The sequence below is a fragment of the Dendropsophus ebraccatus genome, chromosome 15 (assembly GCF_027789765.1).
Source record: "Dendropsophus ebraccatus isolate aDenEbr1 chromosome 15, aDenEbr1.pat, whole genome shotgun sequence".
Taxonomy (NCBI): domain Eukaryota; kingdom Metazoa; phylum Chordata; class Amphibia; order Anura; family Hylidae; genus Dendropsophus; species Dendropsophus ebraccatus.
In genome coordinates this window covers 62,894,541-62,911,514 of record NC_091468.1, presented here as the reverse complement: position 1 = coordinate 62,911,514, position 16,974 = coordinate 62,894,541, and the positions used below count along the sequence as shown (strand labels likewise).

General features: G+C 49.2%; 1 long non-coding RNA gene across 1 annotated transcript in view; it reads right to left on the bottom strand.

The window, feature by feature from the left end:
• LOC138774544 (uncharacterized) overlaps nt 1–16,974 on the bottom strand; it is a 39,600-nt gene that overhangs the window by 15,777 nt on the left and 6,849 nt on the right. Inside the window, exon 2 of the long non-coding RNA XR_011360333.1 lies at nt 69–202. This is a non-coding gene — a long non-coding RNA (uncharacterized lncRNA). The remainder of the gene's footprint in view (nt 1–68; nt 203–16,974) is intronic.

Here is a 16,974-nt window from a genome sequence, read left to right as displayed (position 1 = left end):
GTTTCCTTTATCCATCCATCACACATGAATACAAGTTTACCCTCCACATGTGCTGCTGGACATCTTACCCAATAGCTATTACTATACAGCCGATCCCGTTTGCTGCTGCCGTCTCTTCTATGACAGATTTCCTTAGGATTCTGTAACCTCGCTGAGCAGCTGATGCTGAATAACCATGTGAGAAGAGACCATGGTGCCCAACCTGAAAGAAAAAAAAACAGAAGAACAATTAGTTTCAATTCTGGCAAATCAAAGTGGATATCCTTGGTCAGGCCTCAGTATAGTTATCTAATGTCTTAAAGGGGACCTGTAGCCAACCCCCCAAAAAGTGAGATTAACCCCTCGACAACCACGGGTGTACATTTATGCCCCCGTAGCCTGGACCTTGGCACAAACTGGCATAAGGGTACAGGATCTGCAGCAGATTTGATGGTGCAGATTTGAAGCTTATCAATTCTGGGCCATCAAATCTGCTGCGGATTCAAATCTGCACCATCAAATCTGCTGCAGATCCTGTACGTGTGAATGCACCCTAAGTATGCCTTCACACACACCGGATCTGCAGCAGATTTGATGCTGTGTTCAGTTATTTAGATCAAATCAGCTGCGGATCTGCAGCAGAAAATCCACTGCAATATGGTGTGTGTGAAGCTACCCTAAATGTACACCCCGCTGGGGTACCGGGCTATGAGGCAAGCTCATGAGCTGAAGACCGCACTATAGGACAGCACTATACAGAGCAGGGTCCATTCCTGACAGGTCTTTGTGTCGTCAGCAGAAAGCAGCAGCTCAGAACTGGGGAAGGCGACTGAATAGATAATAACAAGTATGGAAGGAATTGTTAGTCTTACCATGGGCGGCAACATATCAAAAGTTATGTCTGAGTGGAATACCCCTTATAATAATGATGCTGTGATGAAATGCTGTAGGATATAGGTAATCGTCACAGGATGGAAGCGATCAGCAATGTTACCCTCTCACCCCAATTTCACTGTGTTGAGCGCTTTAGCCAGCAGCCGACAGTGTTGTTTGTGGCTGGTCTCCCTGACATCAGTGATCTATTTCCCATTTACTGTATATAGCTTATAGCAAAATATATAAAAAACAATAGCGTTACAGTATTCTCACAAGTTTACTATGGTACCATTTTGGGCTACAAATATTTTATTAATTAACTTTTGTTTAAAAATCTCTAGTCTTACAGTACTTATCAGCTGCTGTATGTCCTGCAGGAAGTGGTGTCTTCTCTCCAGTCTGACACAGTGCTCTCTGCTGCCACCTCTGTCCATGTCAGGAACTGTCCAGAGCAGGAGAGGTTTTCCATGGGAATCTGCTGCTGCTCTGGGCAGTTCCTGATATGGACAGAGGTGGCAGCAGAGAGCTCTGTGTCTGAACCACTTTCTGCAGGACAAACAGCAGGTCATAAGTACTGTTAAACATGAGGGTTTTTTTTTAAGGTAGAAGTAATTTACAAATCTATATAACTTTCTGACACCAGTTGATTTAATAAATATTTTTTCTCCAGAGCACCCCTGACCCTGCAGCACATAATCATCAATGTGACTGCTGAGGCCCATAGTATCTATCTATCTATCTATCTATCTATCTATCTATCTATCTATCTATCTCCTATCTATCTATCTCCTATCTATCTATCTCCTATCTATCTATCTATCTATCTATCTATCTATCTATCTATCTATCTATCTATCTATCTATCTCCTATTATCTATCATCTATCTATCTCCTATCTATCTATCTATCTATCTATCTATCTATCTATCTATCTATCTATCTATCTCCTATCTATCTATCTATCTATCTATCTATCTATCTATCTATCTCCTATCTATCTATCTATCTATCTATCTATCTATCTATCTATCTCCTATCTATCTATCTATCTATCTATCTATCTATCTATCTATCTATCTATCTCCTATCTATCTATCTCCTATCTATCTATCTCTCTATCTCCTATCTATCTTTCCATATGCAAATTACACCTAGCAATGATCTGGTATCTGATTGGCTGTCTGCTTTCTTTATGACATCACAGAGTGACATCAGCCACACATGATGACATACATGAATGATAAGGCGCCGCTGATCTTGGAACTCTTCAGAGTAGGAGTTAGGGCGGGTTCACACTACGGAATTCTCGCGGACAATGTCCACGGAATTTCGTCAGCTGTCCGCCCGCACGGGCACGCGCTTTTCCGCCGGGCCCATAGACACCATTCTATGGGCCGGCGTATTCCGCGATCCGCTAAAATAAGTGACATGACACTTCTTTCAGCGTATAGCGGAATACGCCGGCCCATAGAATGGTGTCTATGGGGCTGGCGGAAAGACGCCCAGATGTGCGGGCGGACAGCTGACGGAATTCCGCGGACATTGTCCGCGAGAATTCCGTAGTGTGAACCCGCCCGGGGGGCGCACGCCGGGCGGGGTGGCGGCGATCTGGGCAGCTGATGGGGCGGGCGGCCAGTGCCCCCTAGCTGTCGGCGCCCTGTGCGGTCGCCCGGCCCACCCGCCACTAGAAACGGCCCTGTTTATATATATATATATATATATATAATTTATGGATGTCCAGTGTGGCCTCAGTGTATTCTCTATACAATACAATGTAACAGATGAAACCTTTCAATGATTTCAATGACACTTCTCTCTATTTTATTATTACAGAAATGGCCTACAGTGTGCGACTTGCACTGTATCACCATCATCCTCCACCTCCCTCTGCCATCCCCGCCATCCCCCCACCCGCCTACCATCCTCCACCTCCCTCTGACGTCACCCCACCCACCTAATCTCCACTTTCCTCTGCCATCCCCCCACCCGCCTACCTTAACTCCACACACACACATACCACGTATGGTAACATCACAATGCCCTGCTTCATGAATCCAGGGCCTCTATCATTGTGATAGGTGTCCAGGCTCCACTACAGTAAACAGCCATGCACTGTGCCTCACTGGTTACTCTGTGGCCATGGAGGTAATTGATGATACTGTGCATGGTCGCTTAATTCCATATACCCCATGGCCACTTATCTCCTTATACCCTACGGCCACTTATATACTCACACCCCATGGTCACTTATAACCTTATACCCCATGCCTAGTAATCTCTTTATGCCCCATAGCCACTTATCTCCTCATACCCCATGGCCACTTTCTAAAACAAATATGTGTCCTTTTGTGTATTACTAGTTGTGGAAGACTTGTTAATATATGTTTCTTATTCTGGATTCTCCGGCAGATGGCTGTTGATACTACCTCCGTACCCTCAGGTTGTCAGGTATGGTGGAGTCTTCCTTGTACAAGGAAAAACATTCCAAACATCTGAATATTTTCTATAGCTAACCCTATATAGCTGCTATAAGAGATAACCAATCCTCATTCTCTTTTTTTCTTTATAACAGGATTAATGAGTCCAAGTTTGATGAGGACGATGGTCCTGACGAGGTGTGAGTATCACCCCCCCCTTTCACCCCCTTCTCCCCCATGGACACTTATCTCCTTATACCCCATGGCCACCTATGTCCTTATACCCCATGCCCACTTATCTATATAAACCCTATGGACACATATCTCCCTATACCCTATGGCCACTTATCTCCATATACGCCATGGCCGCATATCTCCTTATACCCTATGGCCACTTATCTCCTTATACCCCATGGCCGCATATCTCCTTCTACCCCATGGCCACTTATCTCCTTATACCCCATGGCCACTTATCTTCTGGGTAGTGTGGGTAGTTCTATGTATCACTAGTTGTGCAAGATTTGTCAATATGTTTCTTCTTCTGGCTCCCCCTGGTGCGTTCGGCCCCTCATGCTCTCAGGTATGGTGGAGTCTTCCTTGTAGAAGAAAAAAAAAACATCTGAATATTTTCTGTAGATTCCATTTATGTTATGTTATCCAAACCAGTTCTGTTCTCTACCAGTGGGGACGTTAAGAAAAACACCTGGCGGCCCACACTGGAGACCATCAGGTATAACCCTGTACTGGGATAATGTCTCCCAGGTTTTATATAGTTATATATAACTTGATATATGTTTTATATACAATAGAGAGGAGACCGAAAAGGACTTCGAAAAGGAGCTAAAGAGGGAGCGGCGAGCTCTGAAGAGGGAGAGGAGGCTGGCTATGTAAGTGGAGAGATGCAATACACTAACATACACAGGGCCGTTTCTGGGGTCTCTGCCGCCTGAGGCAAACCTCAGGCGGCCGCCCCTCACTAGCAGAACCCCCCCCCCCCCCCCCCCCCCCCCCGGAGCAAGCCTAATAGAAATACCCCACTCCCACCCCCCGGAGCAGCAAGCCCAATAGAAATCTCCCATTTCCTACTAGCCCCACCCCCTTTCTCACCACCCAGCGCTCCGATCCGACCACGGGGGGACAGCGGTGAACAGACGGCAGCCAGTGGTGAGCGTTGGTGGCGGGACAGGACGGCTGCGGCAGGACAGGTGAGCGGCTGCAGGGCTGCTGTCTGCCGCCCCCTGCAGGAGCGCAAAATCTGCCGCCTGAGGCGGAAAACTCATTGCGCCTCATGGCAGAAGGGGCCCTGAACATACAGACACATTATAGATCACACCACCATATAGACGTCTTACCCCAATAGAAGACACTGTCTGCACACACTATATATCTGCCCACATAGGCACCATCTAGTGGTGCCAATCATGGGGCATATCCTGCTGCACAAAGATGCCACCGGATGTGAAAAACCTGTTGGAGAGTGAGTCAGGGCGCTCCTCCCCCGGGGGTCTCTAAAGATTCTTCATGTCAGCTTGTGAAACATCCGGCATCACCATCTTGCAGTCTTACCATTTACCATCTTTACCATCTACTTAACAACTGGCATTACCATCTACCATCTGGCATTACCACCTATAACATCTGGCATTACCATCTGCCTATAACATCTGGCATTACCATCTTACCATACCTGGCAACCTCCTCTCCGCATCTGGCATTACCATCTGCCTCCTCTCCGCATCTGGCATTACCATCGGCCTCCTCTCTGCATCTGGCAGGCACTGCTAATACTGTGCTGAATATACATTGACTGGCAAGCACACAGCGCTGGCCCACAACTGGTGGGCAACAGTCATGGTACATACACATGTACCTAATCCGCTCTGGAATTCATGCTTCAGTTAAACCTTACTTAACCGGAGTTCCCCTATAACACTTGGTTATCAATAAATCTTTATCTTCAGCTGAATCTTGTGTTACTTGCATCGTCGCTGCTCATATTAAACTTAGTCGGTTCATTTAAAACAGGGAAGGGGCAGAGCTGTCTTTTCCATTGGGCGGGGTAGACGGCTGCTCGGGGGCCTATCACTCTTGGGGCCTTATTACACGGCCCAATATTTAGTAGCAAGTGAGCAATGTCAGGAACTGTCCAGAGCAGCAGTGGTTTTCTATGGGGATTTTCTGCTGCTCTGGACAGTTCCTGACATGGACAGAGAGCACTGCGTCTGACTGGAAAGAACAAACCACTTCCTGCAGGACATACAGCAGCTGATAAGTACTGAAGACTAGAGAAAATAGAAATAATTTTGAGACATCAGTTGATTTATAAACATTTTCTCTGGAGTTCCCATTTAAAGTGTACCTATCATTATAAAAAAAACTTGTGACATGTCATAGAGAGATGTGAAAAGTTTTGATCGATCCGGGTCTGAGTGCTCAGATCCGTACTGATCGGGAGATAGAGCTGGGAGAAGACGCGCTGCATCATGTTCACTCTCTCACTAATGGACGGAAATAATTAACATATTAACATGCTCATTATTTTAATGGCCGTTACAATGATCTTTTCTTTTTACACAATGTGTGCTCATTTACTAAGCAGCTTGTGTCGCTGAGGACAGGGGTGGCGTCTTTTTTGGAAATAAGCAGCTATGTTTTGTTTTGTTTTTTAATCCTGGACTTCCCCTTTAAGGGTGCCTTCACACCTACCGGATCCACAGCGGATCTCACTTCTGCGGATTTGAAGCGAGAACCGCTGTGGATCCGGTACCATTCACCCCTGTGATAGCACATATTCGCAGCGGGATTAACATCCCGCTGTGAATATGTGCTTTAACCCCTTGCTGTCCGCAGCCCCGCCGCCGCATTAGCCCATCCTCGGCCGCATCCCCCATCTCCGGCCGCATCCAGCAGCCCGCATCCCCGGCCGCATCCTGCAGCCCACCGCCGAGAGCATAAAGCACCTGCTCGGCGGCGCGGCTGCAGTGAGTCTCCCGGCTCCGGTCCCGCTAATGAGCGGGACTGGAGCCGGGAGCCTCACTGCAGCCGCACCGCCGAGCAGGTACTTTATGCTTTTGGTCGGTGGGCTGCAGGATGCGGCCGGGGATGCGGGCTGCTGGATGCGGCGGGGGGATGGGGGGATGCGGCCGGAGATTGGGGATGCGGCCGAGGATGGGCTAATGCGGCGGGGCTGCGGACAGCGAGGGGTTAAAGCACATATTCACAGCGGGATGTTAATCCCGCTGCGAATATGTGCTATCATAGGGGTAAATGGTACCGGATCCGCAGCGGTTCTCGCTTCGAATCCGCAGAAGTGAGATCCGCTGTGGATCCGGTAGGTGTGAAGGCACCCTAAATACAGATTTATATAAATAATGTACAAATGTCCTCCATTAAAGGGGTACTCCAGTGAAAAATCAAAAATGTATATTTACCCATCCCTGTGCCCCTGTGCATTCCCAAGCCTGTGTCGTGACGTTGCAATAGCTAGAGCAGACCAGTGGGGGGTCCGAGAGTTGTGATCCTCCGCTGCAGGGGCACAGGGACAGGTAAGTATACATTCTTTATTATGTCCCCACCCCCAGCCTGGATTTTTAGTTCTGGCGCAGAGTTCCCCCCTTCCCCTCTGGGCCCCTAGACGCACTGTAGGCCCCAGAACATACATTTTTATACAGACATAAAGGGTGTTTGTTAAAGGGGTTTTTCACAAAAAAAATTCTGGTGGCAGAGATTTGTAATATACTTTCTATATAAAAAAAATGTCCAGTTTTCTATTACCTATTAGCTTAAGGTAGATGCACTTGTACGTTTCATAGTAAAATGGCCTAAGTGCCCCTGCTCCCACCTGCTTCTCAGTCACGCGGGACACAGATGGCCCACTCAGCCAATCAGAGGCTGCAGAGGGACAGTGCAATGACTGGCTGAACAGACTTTCCATGAGCTGCCAGACTGAGAAGCGGATGGGATCAGGGGCTGCAGCCAAACACATTCTTTTCAGCCACATATGCCCCTTTTGGCTAGATATGCCTCTTGCATATGTATGCCATGTATGCCCCCTGAAGCTGGATATGCTACTTGCAGTCAGTTATGCTATCTGTAGCTAGGTATGCCCCCTGCAGTCAGATATGTTTCTTGATGAAAGGTATGTCCCCTGTAGCCGGATATGTCTCTTCCAGACGGATTTGTCCCCGGATAATACCTCTTACTGCCAGATATGTCCCATGGAGCTGGATATGTCCCCCTGCAGCCAGATACCTCCCACATGTAGTCAGATATTTTACCCCCCCCCCTGTAGTCAGATACCTCCTCCCCATGTAGTCAGATACCTTCTCCCATGTAGTCAGATACCTCCCCCATGTAGTCAGATACCTCCCCCCATGTAGTCAGATGTCTCCCCCCCATGTAGTCAGATACCTCCCCCCATGTAGTCAGATGTCTCCCCCCCATGTAGTCAGATGTCTCCCCCCCATGTAGTCAGATACCTCCCTCATGTAGTCAGATACCTCCCCCCATGTAGTCAGATACCTCCCCCCCATGAAGTCAGATACCTCCCTCATGTAGTCAGATACCTCCCTCATGTAGTCAGATACCTCCCCCATGTAGTCAGATACCTCCCCCCATGTAGTCAGATGTCTCCCCCCCCATGTAGTCAGATACCTCCCCCCATGTAGTCAGATGTCTCCCCCCCATGTAGTCAGATACCTCCCCCATGTAGTCAGATACCTCCCCCCATGTAGTCAGATGTCTCCCCCCCATGTAGTCAGATACCTCCCTCATGTAGTCAGATACCTCCCCCCATGTAGTCAGATACCTCCCCCCATGAAGTCAGATACCTCCTCCATGTAGTCAGATACCTCCCCCCATGTAGTCAGATACCATCCCCATGTATTCAGATACCTACTCATGTAGTCAGATACCTCCCCCCATGAAGTCAGATACCTCCTCCATGTAGCCAGATACCTCCCCCCATGTAGTCAGATACCATCCCCATGTATTCAGATACCTACTCATGTAGTCAGATACCTCCCCATGTAGTCAGATACCTCCCATGTAGTCAGATACCTCCATCATGTAGTCAGATACCTCCCCCATGTAGTCAGATACCTCCTCCATGTAGTCAGATACCTCCCCCATGTAGTCAGATACCTCCCATGTAGTCAGATACCTCCATCATGTAGTCAGATACCTCCCCCATGTAGTCAGATACCTCCTCCATGTAGTCAGATACCTCCCCCATGTAGTCAGATACCTCCCCCATGTAGTCAGATACCTCCCCCCATGTAGTCAGATACCTCCCCCATGTAGTCAGATACCTCCTCCATGTAGTCAGATACGTCCCCATGTAGTCAGATACCTCCTCCATGTAGTCAGATACCTCCCCCCATGTAGTCAGATACCTCCCCCCATGTAGTCAGATACCTGCCCCATGTATTCAGATACCTCCTCCATGTAGTCAGATACCTCCCCCCATGTAGTCAGATACCTCCCCACATGTAGTCAGATACCTGCCCCATGTATTTAGATACCTCCTCCATGTAGTCAGATACCTCCCCCATGTAGTCAGATACCTCCCCCATGTAGTCAGATACCTCCCCCCATGTACTCAGATACCTCCCCCCATGTAGTCAGATACCTCCCCCCATGTAGCCAGATACCTCCCCCCATGTAGTCAGATACCTGCCCCATGTATTCAGATACCTCCTCCATGTAGTCAGATACCTCCCCCCATGTAGTCAGATACCTCCCCCCATGTAGTCAGATACCTGCCCCATGTATTCAGATACCTCCTCCATGTAGTCAGATACCTCCCCCCATGTAGTCAGATACCTCCCCCATGTATTCAGATACCTCCCCCATGTAGCCAGGGGGAGGGGGGGCTGCCGCTTTCCCGTGTAGAGTCGGGTCCAGAGGGAGTTGGGTCATTGCTATTGGCGCTAACTGTCAGCATTCTGCGCGGTTCCCTGGAGATGGCCCTGACTCTCTCCTTCCTTGCCTCCAGCAGCATCTCCCAGTCCGGGGCGGCCCCCTCACAGACCGCTCGCTGCTGCTGGGGGAAGGAAGGTGAGAGCAGCAGCAATGATAGGTGCCGGGACATTGCTGAGTGATAGCAGCGTCCCGGAACTAAAAGAAAAAGTTTGTTTTTCCTCCCAGCTCCCAAGTACCCCCTCAACCTGTGGCGCTTACCCCCTGGGGTGCGCTTATGCGTACCACAGGTTGAGAAACCCTGATCTAGAGGATAGAGCTAGACATTTGTTCTTTTTTCGGGTTATATAAGGTTTACAGTATTACAGCTGGTGAAGGGAAGCGAGCCATGAGCTAATTCCTTTCTTGGATACTAAACATCTATAGCTTAAAATGCCTAAAAATGTTTATAATCTCAAGAGACAAAGCAAGCGTATACATACGGAGCTAAGAGCTGCACATCTGGAGGATCACTGTGTGCTTAGGAGAGTATGCCGCTTTTATTGCTTCTTTCTGATAATGCTGAATGAGCTGGTTTTTGGCTGCTCTACATTCCAGCATGTACAGATTCTAAACCTTATTGGCTTTCCTCATCACCGGGGTCTGCCAATCCAAAAACAAGAAGGCCAACTTAAAAAAAATATTTTCCTCTTTGTCTTCTAAAAGCTATGGCGCTTTCACTGGTCCATGTAAGGGCTTGTTTTTTTTGGACCTTGTAATGGCGGCTTTGATCTACCATAAAATGTATGACGGAACCGAAAAATATTATTTATGGGGTGAAATTGAGAAAAAAAAATTTGCTAATTTTGTGAGGTTCCCATGTCTATACAATGCACTTTATGGTAAAACTGACAATGAAAAGTATGGCAGGGGCGTACGACAGGAAGAAGGCACAGATTTGTAATTTCGGCCAGGGAAAAAGGGGGCAGGACCTACGTTAAGACCAGCGTACAATTACACTGGTCTTCTTAAATCCCCCTGAGTATCTTTATCAAATTTTTTACTATTTTTTTTCCAGAAAAACTTTTTTATTAACAAATAATTATGATCAATAATAATTATGATCATTTCGGCTTTATTGTTCTGCCTGCAGGGCTAGTTGGGATATCATTTTTTGCTCCATGATTTCTAGTTTTTATTGATACAATATAAGGCTATGTTCCCACTCTGTAAGACGCCGGCCGTTGCGTGACCCGGCTTGATCACGGAACGAGCGATGTCAGAGTTATGCTCAGCCAATCGCGGCTGAGCAGCTAATGACGCGGCATCGAAGATGACATCATTGTCCCAAGATGGCGGACGGGGGTCGACGTGAATCAGGTGAGAATAGTGCATCACACTCAGGGGTGATTCTAGCCTCTCTGCTGCCCGAGGCGAACTATAGAATGACGCCCCCCCCCCCCCCCGTCAATCCGCCCACATTATAATCCACTACTGCCCCCCCCCACTGCTGTCCCCAATAAACATAATGTTTGGTCCCTTGCTGCACAGAGGATGTCAGGAGAGGAGGAGGCTGACTTTATAGGAGAGGTCCCAGCAGCACAGAGGATGTCACGAGAGGAGGGGGCTAATCCTATAGGAGAGGTCCCAGCAGCACAGAGGATGTCAGGAGATGAGGGTGCTAATCCTATAGGAGAGGTCCCAGCAGCACAGAGGATGTCAGGAGAGGAGGGTGCTAATCCTATAGGAGAAGTCCCAGCAGCACAGAGGATGTCAGGAGAGGAGGGTGCTGATCTTTTAGGAGATGGTCCCCCTCTTCCCCCCTTATAGATGGTCCCCCTCTTCCCCCCCTTATAGATGGTCCCCCTCTCCCCCCCTTATAGATGGTCCCCCTCTCCCTCCTCCCTTATAGATGGTCCCCCTCTCCCCCCTCCCTTATAGATGGTCCCCCTCTTTCCCTTCCCTTATAGATGGTCCCCCTCTTCCCCCCTTATAGATGGTCCCCCTCTTCCCCCCCCTTATAGTTGGTCCCCCTCTTCCCTCTCTCCCCCCCTTATAGATGGTCCCCCTCTCCCCCCCCTTATAGATGGTCCCCCTCTTTCCCCCCCCTTATAGATGGTCCCCCTCTTCCCTCTCTCCCCCTCCCTTATAGATGGTCCCCTTTCCCTTATAGATGGTCCCCCTCCCCCCCTTATACATAGTCCCCCTCTCCCCCCTCCCTTATAGATGCCCCTTTATAGATGGTCCCCCTCTTTCCCCCTCCCTTATAGATGGTCCCCCTCTCCCCCTTATACATGGTCCCCCTCTTCCCCCCCCTTATAGATGGTCCCCCTCCCGCCCCTCCCTTATAGATGGTCCCCCCCTTATAGATGGTCCCCCTCTTTCCCCCCTCCCTTATAGATGGCCCCCCCCTTATAGATGGTCCCCCTCTTTCCCCCCTCCCTTATAGATGCCCCCCCCCTATAGATGGTCCCCCTCTTCCCTCTCCCCCTCCCTTATAGATGGTCCCCCCCCCTTATAGATCGTCCCCCTCTTTCCCCCCTCCCTTATAGATCGTCCCCCTCTTTCCCCCCTCCCTTATAGATGGCCCCCTTCCCCCCCCCTACCTTATAGATGGTCCCCCTCTCCCCCCCCCCCCTGCACAGCAGATAAAACAAAAACAAAAAACAGCACACAACTCACCTGCCCTCCGTTCCCCCGTCGAGCCTCTCTGGTCTGGTCCCGGCTGATGTGCGGCTGCCCGGGGTGTCCCGTCCTGTCCCCGGCAGCGCGCGCATCACAGAGCTCCCCGTGCGCCTGTGCCTGTGACTTCCGGCGCACGGGGAGCTCTCTGATGCGCGCGCTGCCGGGGACAGGACGGGACACCCCGGGCAGCCGCACATCAGCCGGGGGACTAAGGCTGCATTCCCACGTTCCGTGATCCTGACGGATCACGGACGTGGAATGCATGTACTGGAGCCCACCCGCCCCCGGGAAGTATCTGTAATGAGATGCTGTGAGCGGGGGAGACTGTATTCATAAGCGCCGCGCTGTAGTATCAGCACCGCGCGGCTGATTTAGTACAGCGCGGCGCTTATGAATACAGTCTCCCCCGCTCACAGCATCTCATTACAGATACTGCCCGGGGGTGGGGGGGCTCCAGTACATGGTACAGTCAGGGCCGTTTTAATACATTGGTGGGCCCAGTGCACAGCCCTCAAGAGTGGGCCCCCCCCTTACCTTTCTGCACATTGTATAATGTACTGAATTTGCCCCCACACTGTATCAAGAGCCCCAATACATACAGTAGTTACCTTATAACACTATTTCCACCATTCAGTGATTACATATTACATAAAAACTGCACTAAACAAAACAGAAAGATATCACCATTGATACCATTACATAATACCGCCATACCATGACCCCTATCAGTACAAGCCTATAACAGAGTGAAGTTACATCCAGTGACTCACCGGAGGCGTCTTCTCCGATCAGAGTCTGTCACCTTTTCTTTTTCTCTCCATCCAGCGTGGGCCACCTTGAAGTCTTCTCCTGGCTGTGAATCTTCTCTCCAGAATCTGCCAGACAAATATTTTAGGCTCCAACACATACAGTAGTTAGGTCCCTTGTACCCCTATACAGTAGTTACACCCCTCTGTACCCCTACATAGTTACACCCCTCTGTGCCTCCATAGTTTTAAGGTGTCCCTGTAGTATATAGACCCTCATGTGCTCCTCCAGTTATATACAGCCCTCCTGTGCGCTCCCCCATTAGTATATAGCCCCCCTGTGCACTCTCCCCAGTAGTATATAGCCCCCTGTGCTCACCCACAATAGTATATAGCCCCCCTGTGCTCTCCCCCAATAGTATATAGCCCCCCTATGCTCTCCCACAATAGTATATAGCCCCCCTGTGCTCTCCCACAATAGTATATAGCCCCCCTGTGCTCTCCCACAATAGTATATAGCCCCCTGTGCTCTCCCCCAATAGTATATAGCCCCCCTGTGCTCTCCCACAATAGTATATAGCCCCCCTGTGCTCTCCCACAATAGTATATAGCCCCCCTGTGCTCCCCCTCAATAGTATATAGCCCCCCTGTGCTCTCCATAATATATAGCCCCCTGTGCTCTCCCCCATAGTATATAGACCCCTGTGCTCCCCAATAGTATATAGCTCCCCTGTGCTCCCCAATAGTATATAGCCCCTGTGCTCCCCAATAGTATATAGCTAACCTGTGCTCCCCAATAGTATATAACCCCCTGTGCTCCCCCATAGTATATAGCCCCCTGTGCTCCCCCATAGTATATAGCCCCCTGTGCTCCCCAGTAGTATATAGCCCCCTGTGCTCCCCATAGTATATAGCTCCCCTGTGCTCCCCCATAGTATATAGCTCCCCTGTGCTCCCCCATAGTATATAGCCCCCTGTGCTCCCCCAAAGTATATAGCTCCCCTGTGCTCCCCCATAGTATATAGCCCCCTGTGCTCCCCCAAAGTATATAGCCCCCTGTGCTCCCCCATAGTATATAGCCCCCTGTGCTCCCCAATAGTATATAGCCCCCGTTCTCCCCCATAGTATATAGCCCCCTGTGCTCCCCAATAGTATATAGCCCCCGTTCTCCCCCATAGTATATAGCCCCCCTGTGCTCCCCAATAGTATATAGCCCCCGTTCTCCCCCATAGTATATAGCCCCCCTGTGCTCCCCAATAGTATATAGCCCCCGTTCTCCCCCATAGTATATAGCCCCCTGTTCTCCCCCATAGTATATAGCCCCCTGTGCTCCCCAATAGTATATAGCTCCCCCTCCCATATAACATTGAAAAAAACAAACACTGTTACTCACCTGGGTCCACGCGTTCCTCTTCTCTTCCCTCCTGTGGCCGCACTTCCTGCGGTCACAAGAGGCTGCACTCCCCTTACCCTCGCGCCGACGCTCTAGTGACGTCGGGCGCTAGAGGGAGAGTGCGGCCTCTTGTGACCGCAGGAAGTGCGGCCACAAGAGTGAGTGACTGACAGGGAGGGAGCCAATGGCTCTCTCTCTGTCAGTGTCGCTGCTGCTGCAGCGCTGAAGCGCCGCAGCAGCAGCGGACGGGGGCAGCGGCGGACGGGGGGCCCTGCAGGGGGCGCCATGGAGGGGTAAGTAGATTACCCATCCATGGCGCTCCCCCATGACAGGCTGGTGGCCGGAGCCCTGTGTGACCGCACTGGTCGCACATAGCAACGGCCGGCCTGCTCGGGGGGGCCCCTTTAACCAGTGGGCCCGGTGCACGTGCACCATGTGCCCTCTGGTTAAAGCGGCCCTGTGTACAGTCAGTGGCGGATTATAATGTGGGCGGCCGCCCGAACCGCTCATATTATAATCTGCCACTGAATGCCGCCCCCATGAAGATAGCTGGTGGCGCCGCCTGAGGCAGACGATTCAGGTCGCCTCATCATTGCGGCGCCCCTGATCACACTTCCGGGTCTAACATGGGTGGGGGGAACACGCGGAAGGGGGCCATCACCTAACATAACATACATTACAAAGTTGTATAACTTTGTAATGTGTGTTATTTAGTGAATAAGTGTGAAACGCTTCACTACCCCTTTAAAAATCATCGGCCACCGACTATGCGTTGCTACAATCACTGGCTGAAACAGGACAGCGCCACGGCCAGTGATTGGCTGAGCAGCGTGTTGTTTTAGAGGACAGCTCTGCAGAAGCCAGGAAGATACCGGGGAGCAGGCAGAATCGCTGGGAATCATTGACAGGTTAGTATAAACTTTATTATTTTACCCTAAAGGCAAAGGCTGCATGGACATCACTAGCGATATATATACAGCCCCTGCTGCACGATATTCAAGCCGTGTAATCTAACAGATTGGCACTCATTTACATTGGTGATCAGGCCCTGTAATACGGCCTTCAGATTGTGTTTCCACCTTTGCATTGAAAGTGCATTCTGAATGTGGTCGACGCCACATCCCACATGTTGCGCCAATAATAATTGCACTGATTTTTGGAAAAAAAATAGGGACATGGTTTTGGTTGCATTCAAAATGCAAATGTGGGAACGTAGCTTTAGACTTACATTTCATTAACGTCCCGGCTTGTTATGTATCATTATTGTCAGGTGTGTCAAAACAGGGAGAAATTGTTTTCCTTGGATGATTAGCAAACCAGTTAATTGGGTGGAATTGACCTAGTAAACTAGAATTTTTTTAGGTTAACAAAAACACTCGAAGTGTGCCTACAGGTTGGGTACAGGATGGATTTGTGCAAGCGCTGCAGAATACATTGGTGCTATATAAATAAAGGAATTATTATTATCCCTTGATGTTTCTAAACGGAGGTAATGTACCAACCAGACAAGCAGGCAAGAGGGCCCGATCCACCATATCGATAGCTTGTCTACGATAGGCATTGCTCCACTAGGCATTGCACCCACCAGGCCAGAATCCTGCTCCACACTGATGAGGGGCAACACTCCGAAACAGCTGTATGTGGATACCTGGCTTTGGTTTTCCCCTTGTCATTACATTGACTTATAAGGCCACTTAATATGGTGGTTTTGGTAGTTTCCCTACAGGAGCCCCCCCCCAATCCCCCCAATTCCCAATCTCCCTACAGGAGCCCCCCCCCCCCCCCCAACTGTGTCCTTCCCAGAGGGATATCTGGCTAGTCCTGTGTTTGAACACTCTTCAATGAGGCTCCACTGGATCTTCTTTTGCATATTCATATTTCCCAGGGGGCAATGCACCTAGGATTTCACTGCATTGAGCGCTTACACTAGCAGCCGGCAGTGTTATCGTTTGGCTGGTCTCCCTGAGATCAGTGATCTGTTTCTCTTGTGTCTACAATAGATGAAGGCTACAACATTGCTATGGGGCCTGGTCAAGGACCACATGGCCTTGTGCTGGTGAGCAGTGGTTTGGGTGGGGGTGCAGGTCTAATTACACTTCTGGTACCAACTAAACAACATTGGTCCATATAACCTACTAGGACATATGGATATCATGGTGGGCAGAGTTACACTCTGGACCCCCACACTACAATAGCCAGATAATTCTATGACAATAAAATTATTGTATGATTAAATACGCACAGTGACTGCAGAAAATTCAAAGTTAGAAAAATGCTCATTTAAAAAAAATTTAATCTGGGCATTTTTCACAGAAAATTGTACGGATATTGGCCAAAATTTACCACCAACCTAAAGTACAATGTAATAAAAAAAAACATGTCGGAATCACATGGATAAGTTATAGCATCAGGGAGCTACAACCGCATGAATGAGACAGGTCAGATATGAAAAATGGGCTCTGGTGCTTAAAGGGGTTGTTCACCAAAAACGTTTTTCTTTTAAATCAATTTGTGCCAGAAAGTGCCAGAGATTTGTAATTAACCTCTTTTAAAAAATCTCAAGTCTTCCAGTACTTATCAGCTGCAGTATGTCCTGCAGGAAGTGGTATTCTTTCCAGTCTGGAGAGTAGGAAAGTTTTTCTATGGGAATTTGCTGCTGCTCTGGACAGGACAGTTCCTGACATGGACAGAGGTGGCAGCAGGGAGCACTGCGTCAGACTGGAAATAATACACCACTTCCTGCAGGACATACAGCAGCTGATAAGTATGAGAAGACTTGAGATTTTTTTTATAATAGGTAAATTACAAATCTCTGGCACTTGCTGGGACCAGTTGATTCGAAAGATTATTTTTTTTTGTGAACTACTCCTTTAAGGCCAATATTAGCTCGGTGCGGTCCTGCTACCACTTGTCAGTTGCTTAGATTTACCTGACAGATGTAAAGCTGGTCTCATGTTTACACTGTGGAGCATATCAATCT